We start from the raw sequence: 13,496 nt of genomic DNA on the forward strand, positions 1-13,496 counted from the left end.
TTGGTTGCCTTAGCTTTGGACTTCCTCCACATAATCAAATGTCGCGTAATCAATTTTCTTCAAAACTCATATTGAGAACGTGGTGCACCAGAAGAATTAGCTATTCTGAAGAGTTTTTTTTTTAACATGAAATAACCTTTTATGAATAAACTCTTTTTTTTTACTCTGCTTATTTTTTTTTTGCAGTAGTAAAGGAAGTAGAAGTTACTATCTCTTTTGACAGGTAACTTCTATCTTTACCAAATATGAAGCGATTAAAATTTACCCACCCGAGATTTTACTCATGTTGGCAAAAAAAATTACTTCATACAAGATGAAAGCATTATTTGAACAAGGCGAAACTTTACACTGTTTCAAATGGAAAACTTTTTTTTTAGGCGAAGGCGATTACACCGTCCAAGCTAAAAATTTACTTTATCTGAGGCTTAGACTACTACATCATCTAAGCCAAAGATTTTTTTTGCCTGGAAATTTGACTTGACTTTATGTGAGGCGAAGATCATTGCCCCGTCTGAGCCAAAAATTAACTTTATCCGAGGTGAAGACATTACATCGTCTAAGCCAAAGATCTTACTTTGTCTGAAGCGAAGACCATTACACCGTCTAATCTGGAGACTCTATTTTGTTTGAAGAATTAACTTCACTTTATCTGTGGCATAGACCGTTACACCGTCTGAGCCAAAGATTTATTTTGTCTGAGAATTTGACTTTCTTTATCTATGGAAAAGACCATTACATCATCTAAGCCAAAGATTTTACTTTTATCTGAGGCAAAGACCATTACACCGTCTGAGCCAAAGATTTATTATGTCTGAAGCGAAGACCATTAACTGTCTGAGCTAAAGACTTCATTTTATTTGAAGCGAAGACCATTACACCGTCTAAGCTAATGACTTCATCTTGTTTGAAGATTTAACTTTATTTTATCTGAGGCATAGACCATTACACCGTCTAAGCCAAAGATTTTACTTTATCTTAGGCAAAGATCATTACACCATCTATGCCAAAGACTTTACTTTTATCTTAGGCAAAGACCATTACACTATATGAGCCAAAGATTTATTTTGTCTGAAGCGAACACCATTACACCGTCTAAGCTAAAGACTTCATTTTATTTGAAGCAGAGACTTTATTTTACCTTGGTCAAGGCAAAGATTTTGCGGTGTCTCAAGTAGAAGAATTTACAAGATCATTACACCATCGAAGTTGAAGACTTTATTTTGTCCGAGGCTAAAACTATTACATCATCTAAGCCAAAGTCTTTATTTGTCCAATGCGACCCATCTAAGCTAAAGTCTTTACTTTTTCTGAGGCTAAGACCATTACACCGTTTAAGCTAAACACTATATTTTGCAAAGGTGAAGACAATCATCTAAGCTGAAAACTTTACTTTGTCCGAGACTAAGACCATTACATCGTCTAAGTTGAAGACTATATTTTATTCAAGATGAAAACCGGCAAAGATCATTATAGAGTCTAACTTGCAGATTTTACTTTACCGCCAAAAGATTTGACCTTTTGGTGCAAAGGAACGAAAACTCGTCCTTATTTCGAGATGCATGAATCAAAGATTGTATGAAGCATGAAAAAAGCTCCCAAGAATATCTCTTCAATTTCAATCTTCACAGGTAATTTTATGATCTCCTTTATATAGATATGTTTCTCCTTTCTTCTTTTTTTTTTTGCAGGTAGAAGAAGAAATCACTTCCAAAGATAACCTCATAGTCGAAGAATCTTTTTTCATATACTTGGAGATATACTGAAGCTTCCAACTAATCACTTGAAGGCCATATCAATTTGAAGACTTCAAGACTATTATGGGGGCTTCTTATCGGCTTTCAATTGAAGACTTGGTACTTGGAAGAATTTAACTTGCAGATTTCAACTTGAGGACATGTCAGACTTGAAGGCATCTACTTGAATACTTGGCAGATTTGAAGACTTAGTGGATTTGAAGACTTTAACTTGATGATTCAACTTGAAAATTTTGTAGAATTGAAAACGTCATCTTTTGGCGAATTCGAAGGCCTCAACTTGACTTGGTGAATTTGAAGACTTTAACTTGATGACTCAATTTTAGGACTTCCCAAAATTGAAGACTTTAACTTAGATTTGCTGAATTCGAAGGTCTCATCATCACTTAGCAGATTTTAAAAATTTAGAAGACTTGGTGGACTTAACTTCAACTCGAACATATAGGTAGATTTTAAGAATTCAACTTGATGACTTAGCAAACTTGAAGAATTCAGCCCAAAGACATGACCGTCTTGAAACTTTGCAGCCTGCTAAAGACTATAATTGTCTCGATGATACCAAATCTCGGTGAAGAGGATCAAGTTGAATACTGCAACTTTAAGACCTAGGGGGCTTGAATACTTCAAATTAATGATGTAATAGACTTGACAAAATCAACTTGACTTAGAATTGAAGTCTTCAACTTGAATATTTAGCCTTTTATTAAAGAAACTACAATTATTCCATCAAAGACCTCAATTTGACATGGAGGGCTTGCCCCCATTGAGCCATCAAGATAAGACAGATGGTTCAACAAAAGAATACATGTACACCTAATTTTCAAGTGTCAATCAAGTGAATTATATTCCATCATACCTCATTTAAATAACGCCTTGGGTAATATGTATTTTTTGAACTCATATGACTGAACTTAGAATGAAACTCTAAGCTGCCTACGTACCTCGGTGAAGAGGATCAAGTCATTCTGTAGTTCGAAATGGGTGAGTTTTTTTTATGTCCTAAATTTTGCCTAGACTGCCTCTTTCGAGGTTTTCAACCTAACGGACTTTTTTTTTGGGCCGTGCATAGTTTATATTCTTGCAGGCCAGGAGTAACATGCGGTTTATGCTCATGAGTTAAGGAGCGTATTTTTTTTCTTCAAGGATAGTATCTCTTCATGAATTTCCCATTGATGGGGCCAATCCGCAAACCTTCTGAGTCAACTATCTTGTAAGCGCCACTTGAGTATACCTCTTGTATGATATATGGCCCATCCCACTTAGCAGAGAATTTTCCCCCAGATCGATGAGAGGTAATAATAGGCCTTTTGACCACAAGAACTTGGTTACCCACTTGGAAAGATCTAAGCGGCACCCTTTTGTTAAAAGATCGAGACAGGCGAGCTTGATAACATTCGAGGCTTTGTTGAGCTTCTAGCCTCTTTTCATCAAGAGCTTCCAATTCTTCAAGGCGTAACCGAGCATTTTCTTCATCAGTGAGTCCTTCTTGAATGGCAAGCCGCAATGATGGGATTTGACGCTCAAGTGGAAGGACCGCTTCAACTCCATAAACAAGTGAATAAGGAGTCGTTTGCGTTGGTGTGCGATATGTGGTCCTGTATGCCCAAAGAGCTTCTTCCATCCTTTCATGCCAATCTCTCTTAGACTTAGAGACAACCTTTTCTAACAAGTTGCAGAGCGTCTTGTTAAATGCTTCAGTAAGTCCATTGGCAGCATTATAATACATGGAGGAATTGCGTTGCTTGAAGCAAAAAAGATCACATATTTTATTCATCAACTTGTTATCAAATGGCTTACCATTGTCTGCCAATATATATCGAGGAATGCTAAAGCGATAGATAATATTGACTCGGATGAAGTTAGCCACATTTTCCTTCTTTACTTCCCTAAGAGAAACAGCTTCAGCCCACTTCGAGAAGTAATCAGTTGCGGCCAAAATGTATAGATTTCCACCAGAAGACTTTGGCGATGGACCAACAACATCCAAACCCCAAGCATCAAATGGCCAAGAAGCAACAGTTGGGTGTAATACTTCAGGTGGTTGATGTATGAAGTTAGCATGGAATTGTCAAGCTTTACACCTTCGAGCATAATCTAAACAATCTTTCACCATGGTTGGCCAATAATACCCCATTATTTTTATGTGGAAGTGAAGTTTTGGCCCAGATTGATGCGCACCACATACTCCAGAATGTGCTTCTTGCAGCGCTTGAAGGGATTCATCAGCCCCCAAACAACGTAGGAGCACTCTATCAAATGATCGTCTGTATAGTGTATTCTTATAATAAAGAAAACGAGGGGCTCTCCTTCAGATTTCTGTCTTCCTTCGGGGATTTTCCGGTAATATCCCATAACAAAGATAATCAATTAATGGTTGTCGCCAATCTTCAATTTCAACCTCAAGAACGGAAGCAGGATACTCAACTTCGCTTTCTTCTTCCTCATAATCATTTGGTGGAGGAACTACCCATCTTTGGAAAACAACTTGTGTTTGATCAGACAAAGATAATGTAGAAGCTAAGGCTGCTAATGCATCAGCTCTCTTATTTTCCTTTCTCGGCACGTGTTGAATAGTTACCTCTCCAAGCTAACTTACCAATCTTTGAGCATATTTGTGATATGGCACCAATTTTGGCTTTTTGACCTCATAGCTGCCCAAAATCTGATTGATCACTAACTTGGAGTCTCCAAAAACTTGTAGTTGCAATTGTTTGATATCCACAGCCATTTCAAGCCCAAGTATGAGCGCTTGATATTCAGCAACATTATTGGAGCACCGTTGTGTCAGAGTGAAAGAATATGGCAAAACTTCTCCTTGAGAAGTGATAAACACTATTCCAGCGCCAGCTCCTTCACGATGTGCAGCGCCATCAAAATACATCTTCCAAGGAGGTTGAATTTTCAGGACCATTGCATCTTCATCAGGCAATTCGTCAGACAACTCCCAATCATCTAGAATTGGATGGTTAGATAGGAAGTCCGCTAATGCTTGTCCTTTAACTGCCTTTTGAGGAACATACACAATTTTAAATTGTTCAGATTGGAGGTACCACCTCGCTAATCGATCACTTCGGACTGGTTTTGACATGACAAACTTGATAGGATTCGCTCTTGAGACGAGTCGCACAACGTGAGCCTGGAAGTAATGCTTCAGCTTCTGAATAGAGAAGACAAGTGCCAAACATAACTTCTCGATAGGTGAATACTTGAGCTCATTTGGCGTCATCATCCTACTCAAGTAATAAAGTGCATTTTCTTTGCCTTCATTGTTTCCTTGAGCTAGAAGCGCTCCTACTGACCTTTCCTGTGCTGAAATGTATAATATTAATGGCTTTCCAGGTATGGGGGCTGCCAGTACTGGAGGTTTCATCAGATAAGACTTAATTCTTTCAAAAGCATTTCTGCAAGCTTGGTCCCATTCAAAAGGAACCCCTTTCTTCATGAGGCGACTAAATGGTTGGCATCTTCCAGCCAGATTCGAAATAAATCTTCTAAGATATGCCAACTTACCTTGTAAGCTCTTTAACTCATGAATATCCTTAGGCTCGGGCATTTTCAAGATAGCATCCACCTTATCTTGATCAATTTCGATACCTCGGTGTCGAACAATAAAACCGAGGAACTTCCTAGAGGTAACTCCAAAAGCGCACTTCAACGGATTCATTCTGAGTTGGTATCTCCGAAGCCGTTCAAATACCATCCTCAAATCTTGCAAGTGATCATCTTTCTTCCTTGACTTTACCACCAAGTCGTCAACATAGCACTCCACATTTTTATGAAGCATGTGATCAAAAATATTTTGCATGGCACGTTGTAGCGCCAGCATTCTTCAAACCGAAAGTCATTACCTTGTAGCAGTATATACCTTTAGGGGTGCGAAAGGCAGTAAGCTCTTCATCCTTCGGTGCCATGCGAATTTGATTATATCCAGATGAACCATCCATGAAAGATATCGCCTCGTATCCAGTTGTTGCATCAATCATGAGCTCAGGGATAGGAAGAGCAAATTCATCCTTAGGACAAGCGTTATTTAGGTCCCTAAAGTCAACATAAACTCGGATTTGGCCATTCTTCTTTCTTACAGGGACGATGCTTGAAATCCATGTAGGATATTTAACTTCACGAACAAAACCAGCCTCAATAAGCTTGTTAACTTCGGTTTCAATCAAGGGAACCAATTCAGGTCTAAAGCGACGTTGTGCTTGCTTTACAGGACGAGCACCTCGTTTGACAGTGAGATGATGAACAGCCACCTTGGGGTCTAAACATGGCATTTCTTTGTAGCTCCAAGAAAATACGTCTTTGAACTCCTTAAGTAGCTCAATATATTTTCTCTCTTCATCACTAGTTAGAGAGGCACTTATATATGTGGGCTTTGGATCTTCAACTACTCTGAGGTCGACTTCTTTTAGTGCATCAACCGTTGTCTTCACCCCTTCTTCAAGCTCAGGTGTGCATCTTTAGCGTCTTCATCGTCTTTAGGATCACCATCATTGAAAGATATGTGATGACATACATGAATATCAAGGCACTTTTCCTCGACGTCCATATAAGATGAAGCATTTTGTTCATCATGAATAGTGCTATGATATGATGACTCCACATTTTCTTCATCTTTCTCCCGTTCTTTAGTGTGGACTATAGTATGAGCTTTTGATTTGAGGACCTCTTCGCACGAAACTACAAGTTTGGTCTCTCGCCTCATTCTAGAAGGAATCATACTTGGGCAATTTGTGGTCAAAAACTCCTTTTTAGCGAAGATAGGTGCTCCAATCCTTCTATCACTTCCATGACGCTTGTTTTCCTTCTTCAGTGGTCCCAACCTATCAAAGACTGAGGTCCTTGGTTTCGTAAGTCGATCAAACACAGAAGTCTTCTTATTAAGCTTCGTAGACACTCACTTTAGCAGTAATGTAGCTACAACTTGACCCTTTAATGGAGATACGGATTGGCGGGGGTTGTTTGTAACACAATCCTTCACGTGATTGATTCAATGGGTACCCTTTCTCCATCATCATCTTTTGAGTAGGGTTTGAAGCTTCAGGAGTGAGCTTTCCCAACTTGGATGGTTCATTGGGACCATATCCAGCTTTTGCTAATAACTTGTAGGCATTTGGGTCAAAGCCCTCATCTGTGCGCTTTTTAGGAAGTGCTAGATTTAGAACCGAATTGTGGCATGATGATATGACAAACCCTTTAAGAAACTTTGTAGACAACTTAATTGCATCAATTCGCTTGATAGGAAGGGTCAAGTCTCCTAACACCTTACCTTTTAGTTCAGAAGATGGATCTTCGACTTTCCTTGCCTTTGGGACATAGCGAAGAACAGGAGTCACTTTCTTACTTGAAGATGCCTCATTCATCTTGTTCCTATCATGAAGCACCTGATCTTTTTCTACTCTAATCTTTTCATTGCTAGTTGTGACATCAACCTTCTTTACAACACTTTTGGTCAACATCATATCATTAACCTTAACCTCCTTTGAGACGTAATTCTTTAAGTAGAATTTTGCATCGGCAAAGTATGATTCAGCCTCGGTAAAGGGCTTATCATCAACAACTATCTTCTTTTCGACCCCACCTTCGCAGTATTTCAAGCACTGATGGTAGGTGGATGAAACCACTTTGTTCTCGTGTATCCATGGCCTTCCTAACAAGAATATGAGGTTTTGGCATCGATCATGAGCATCCATGCACTCGAATGCAAATATCCCATATTTATTTCCAATTTGATAGCCCCGATAGCTCTTTACCCCCTTGATTGAACCCTTGAATCATCAAATGACTTCACAATCCATCGGTATGCCAAGCTCTTTGACAGTACGAATTGGGAGAATATTGACGCTAGACCCATCATCGATCAAGATTCTACTTATGTCATGACCCGGATTTCTCACCCTCGGGAGTCGTGATGGCGCCTACTAATAGGAGCTAGGCAAGCCAACTCAATTTACATCTTTTAGAAATTATCGTCCATTTAATGGAAACAAAACATAATATGATAAAGCGGAAGTCTCAAATATAATTAACCGAAAGAAATGCGGAAGTTTAACAAAATCCTCTACCCAAGACCGGTGTCACAATACTCACGAACGACTAGAGAATACTAAATACAAGGTTTGAATGAAACATAGAACTGTCTGCTTCGGTACAAATGATAACAAACTGAATAAAATAGAAAGGGACTCCGGGCCTGCGGACATCAGCAGGGCTACCTCGAATGTCCCTAGACTGAAAGCTGCTCCCAGAATGCTACTGCTACTCAAATGCTGCTCCAATACCTGGATCTGTGCAAAAAGATGCACAGAGTGTAGCATCAGCACAACCGACCCCATGTGCTGGTAAGTGCCTGGCCTAACCCCGGCGAAGTAGTGACGAGGCTAGACCAGACTAACAGATAAACCTGTGCAGATATATATACAAGTAAAACAAAATAAAAGCGGAAAGTAACCAATTAAAACTAGAAGGGGAACATGCTTATGGGGTAGCAGATAAAACGGAATATCAGGAATAACAAAAGAAACTACATCTGATTTCTTCTAACACAGAATAAGGGAAAACAAACCACTTTCACTTGTTTCAATTTCCTCTCGTTGCAGGCGTGCAACTCGATCCCATTTCTCATAATATCACGTGGTAGGCGTACCCCTCGATCCCATTTCATAATATCACGTGGTAGGCGTACCACTCGATCCCATTTCATAATATCACGTGGTAGGCGTACCACTCGCTCCCATTTCATAGTATCACGTGGTAGGCGTACCACTCGCTTCCATTTCATAGTATCACGTGGTAGGCGTACCACTCGCTCCCATTTCATAGTATCACGTGGTAGGCGTACCACTCGCTCCCATTTCATAATATCTCGTGGTCGGCGTGCCACACGATCCCATTTCTTTCAACACAATACACAAAATAATCCCGGCAAGGGAACAAGATAATATAATAAACTATCCCGGCAAGGGAACAAGATAATATAATAAACTATTCCGGCAAGGGAACAAGGTAATATAATAAACTATCCCGGCAAGGGAGATCCAGCTATAACCAAACTTACTTAATTTCTACTTAACACAATTAAATCAATACTCAGTCTCATCAATTACTGGCTCAGTGTTAAAGATTTCCAACCAAGTCCTCATAAACAACAATTAAGAATTCGATAATATAGCAATTCAGGACTCACGGTCATGCTCGACACCAGTGTATAGATACTCGTTACCATGCCTATACACCGTACTCAACAAATAGCAATTAGCAAATAAGACTTTACTCCTATTCCCTCAAGCCAAAGTTAGACCAAACACTTACCTCAACTTTCACCGCTAAATCAATCCACAACAACCGCTTTGCCTCTCGAATTCGGCTCCAACTCAATCAAATCTATGAAATAATGACTTTACAACATTAATATAAGCTAAACAAATCAAACCCAATGCCTAAATATAGTTTTCTAAGCCTTCTTCCCAAAATTCCAAAAATCGACCCCGGGCCCGCTTGGTCAAAACCCGAACCAATTCCATGTTACCCATTCCCCCACGATCCCGGATATACAATTTGCCTTCAAATTCTACCCCAAAACGAGGTCTAAATCAAAGAAAATTAAAAAGCCCTAACTCTACCCATTTCCCCCAATTTCACCATAATCTATGCGATTAAAGCTTAGGAATTCATTAATTAATGAAGAAAAATGAAGGAAATAAGTGGAAATTACTTACCCAAGTGGTCTTGAAGAATGGGGGGCTTCAATGGTGTCACGACCCAAACCGAAGGGCCGCGACGGGCACCCGGTGCCTTACTCAACCGAGTACCAACGTAACATATCTTTCTTATCATACTATCATGGGTAAATGAGCTAGAAAACCCTTCATGAGATAACAAGAATAAAACATAAGGGAATACTTAACGTATGATGACCCAGAATGATATACAAACTTATACATGTGACATACGGGCCTATAAGGCCGACATGACCATTTGTAAACTCAAAACATAGGCCGACAAGGCCATACAAGTATCCATACACCTGACATCTGTCTACAAGCCTCTAAGAGTACATAAAATCATAAAGGTCGGAACAGGGCCCCGCCATACCAATCAATACATATCCAAAGCATACTGACCAAATAGGCAACTCCGGAGCAAGTGGAGTACACCAATACCTTCGCTGAGCTGATAGCCTACTAGGAGGAATGTCAACCTGTCTATCGGGACCTGCGGGCATGAAACGCAGCGTCCCCAGGCAAAAGGGACGTCAGTACGAATAAAGTACCGAGTATGTAAGGCAGGAAAGCATAAATAAGAACAGTAATGTAAAGAGAGATAGAGGAGATACAACCTGTAACATCTGAGTACCTCTGGGGGCTACTGACATGAAATGCATAATACATATATATACATAAACTTTTAAAAACATACGCCTCTGTGGGCATCATCATCATCATATCATACCCGGCCTCAAAGAGGACTCGGTAAAAACGTACTCGGCCACGTGGAGCTCGGTAAACCCAACTGATCAGTGGTTGCACAATAGGTGCCATACCCGGCCGACTATAGCGCGGCTCGGTAGAGTAAAATAGATACATATATATAATGTATGCTCGACTCATGGAATCAAGTTCTAAACCTTTTGGAGTGACTTAAGAACATTATGGACATCCCTACCATCAATATGAACCTTAGTAGGATTTAAGGATCATACCACTTGTTTAGAATAACTTTATAAGGAAAGAACAACATGGACAACCTTAGTTTCTAGGAGTAGATCCGTTATGAATTAGCATACCATTTATGTTCATGTCACTTTAGATCATACCAAAAGAAAAAAGTAAGAGCCTTCACATACCTTGTATATGCTGCCCCAATCTCAAGCTATGCAATTTTCACGACTCCTTAGTCTACAATAAGAGAAACGATACTGTAGTTATCATTCAAGCGTCATAACTATTATGTATCGACCACAACCTATTTTACGATGAAACGGACAGCACCTCCCCTATATATATGACTTCACACAATTCCAAACAATCACCAAACAGCCCAAACAACATCAATAATAATCATATTGAGCCTCCCAAAACAGTCCACGCACAACCTAATCACTTCATACATACGACGGCCACCGTAGTCGTGTCAAACGACCCGGAAATATTACGAAGAACTACCAGCCCACAACCCTACATCTATATGGTGTTTTTCCATATCCTTCCTCCTCCAAAACTCCACAAAACAGTAGTAAAACACGCAGCCCAACAGCAACACAAAACAGTCCACAAAACAGTCTGCTACAAGTGAATAACTCGAACTCACGGCTTCCGATCACCGTCCCGTGAGTTCTTACATGTATAGAACGAATTACCATGAATTCACAGAAGAATAAATGTATGAAAAAGAGCAGTAAACTCACCTTACTTGTTGGATAACTCAGCCCTTCCCTTGGTTCTTCAAACTCTAGGTTTTACCCCTAACTAAAACTTGAAAGAGAGGGAAAATTGATTAGGGTTTGTGGATAATTTTTGGGAGGAAGTTTGCAGGGGTTTAGGTCTGGTTATTTGTGATATATAATGAGGGTTATATTGCAGGAGATAACCCTTTAAATGGGCTCTGGCCGACCCGAAATTTCCTATTTTTGGGCTATCATTTAACCAAGTAGGTGACACACCTACTTGTCACCTAGCTGCTTGTGCAGTCTCGCAAAAATGCCTATATCTCTCTACTCCGATGTTGTATTGATGAACGATTTAATGCGTTGGAAACTAGACTCATAGATCTTTAATTTGATAGGTAGATCATCCCCTAATTCCATGTATATTGGGAGAAAAACTTAGTTATATTTGACCTAATTTTCAGCACATTTATGAATGGAACTTGTGATGACCTTTTTCCAACTTTTGTTCCACAACTCGCTTGACTTCAAAACATAACACCAACTATCGTACGACTAAAATAACTCATAATATAATCTCCTTATAATGTTAATAACCCTAGTATCACTCCAAAAGTACATGGTAAAATATTCCAACTTGTCGACTTTCGACGAAACTTATTTTCTTCAATTCGTTTAGCTTCTAAGCCTTCAAACCCTCTTGCTATTTGGTACTAATGATCTTAAATATTTATAACCTCCACATTAACATGATGAACTAACTTTGTAAACTTTTAAAAGATGATTCCCTTTCTGAGCTCACATTAATTGACTTATGATGTACTCTTACATACGAAAACACGGGGTGTAACAAATGGAGTCCTAGAGCTTGGGGAAGAAGAGAGTTCGTGAGAAAGTTGAGAAATCCCGTATGTACTGTTTCTGTTCTTTTTTAAAAAAATCACTGGACGTTTTTGTTCTATGCATTCGCGACAGAGGTTCGCGTTCGCGATGAGTACGGTCAGACAAGCATCGCGTTCGCGGTAGAAGGGGTGCGAACGCGAAGAAGGAAAATTCTGGGTCCTGAGACATTGGCCTATGCGAACGCATTGGCACCTATGCGAACGCGATGGGAAGGGGCTGGAGACCTACGCGAACGCGGTCCAGCCATCGCGAATGCGAAGAAGGAAGGAGGGCTGGGCCCTCAAAATCCAATAACTCTACGCGATCGCGGTAATGCAATGTAAGCGCGAAGGAGGAGAATCTAAGGCATCGCGAACGCGGGAGAGAGGGCGCGAACGCGAAGAAGGAAATGCCTGGGCACCTATTGCAGAATTTCTGCAACTTTTTTCTAAGTTCTAATACTTCCCGGAACACCTCCGAAACACTCCCGAGCCCTCAGGGCTCCTAACCAAACACACACACTAACTCGACAACATCCTACGAACTTCAGCGTGCGATCAAATCGCCAAAATAACATCAAAAAGGAGGAATCAAACCTCAAAATCATCACTTTTTCATCAAACTTCATAAACTTTCATTTTTAGATATTTAGGTCCGAAACACGTCGAATGACGTCCGATTTCAACCAAATTTCACAGGAAGCTTAAACCACATATAAGACCTGTACCGGGCGCCGGAACCAAAATACGGGCCCGATACCAACGCTTTCTAATCCTTTTTCATTTCAAATTTCCATATAAATTTCAGAAAAACAATTTCTTTTAAAAATTTATTTCTCGGGCTCGGGACCTCGGATTTCGATTCCGGGCATACGCCTGAGTCCCATATTTTTCTACGGACCCTCCAGGACCGTCAAATTACGGGTCCGTTTACCCAAAATGTTGACCAAAGTCAACTTTAATCATATTAATATCAAATTTCATCAATTTTTACACAGAATTCATATTTAAGCTTTCCGGTTACGCGCCCGGACTGCGCACGCAAATTGAGGCAAGTAAAAATAAGGTTTTCAAGGCCTCGGAAGCACGGAATGAAAGAGAAAACAGGTGATGACCCTTTGGATAGTCACATTCTCCACCTATAAAACAACCGTTCGTCCTCGAACGGATAAAAGAAAGAAGTACCTGAGTCGGGAAATAGATGAGGATAACGGCTCCGCATATCAGACTCGGACTCCCAGGTCGATGCCTCAGGAGGCTGAACTCTCCACTGGACACGCACTGAAGGAAAACTCTTCGACCTCAACTGTCGAACCTGCCGGTCTAGAATAGCTACCGGCTCCTCCTCATAAGATAGATCCTTGTCCAACTGGACAGTGCTGAAATCTAACACGTGGGCTGGATCGCCGTGATACCTCCGAAGCATGGACACATGAAACACTGGATGCACGGTTGACAAGATAGGCGGCAAGGCAA

The sequence above is a fragment of the Nicotiana attenuata genome, chromosome 3 (genome assembly GCF_001879085.1).
Source record: "Nicotiana attenuata strain UT chromosome 3, NIATTr2, whole genome shotgun sequence".
NCBI lineage: Eukaryota > Viridiplantae > Streptophyta > Magnoliopsida > Solanales > Solanaceae > Nicotiana > Nicotiana attenuata.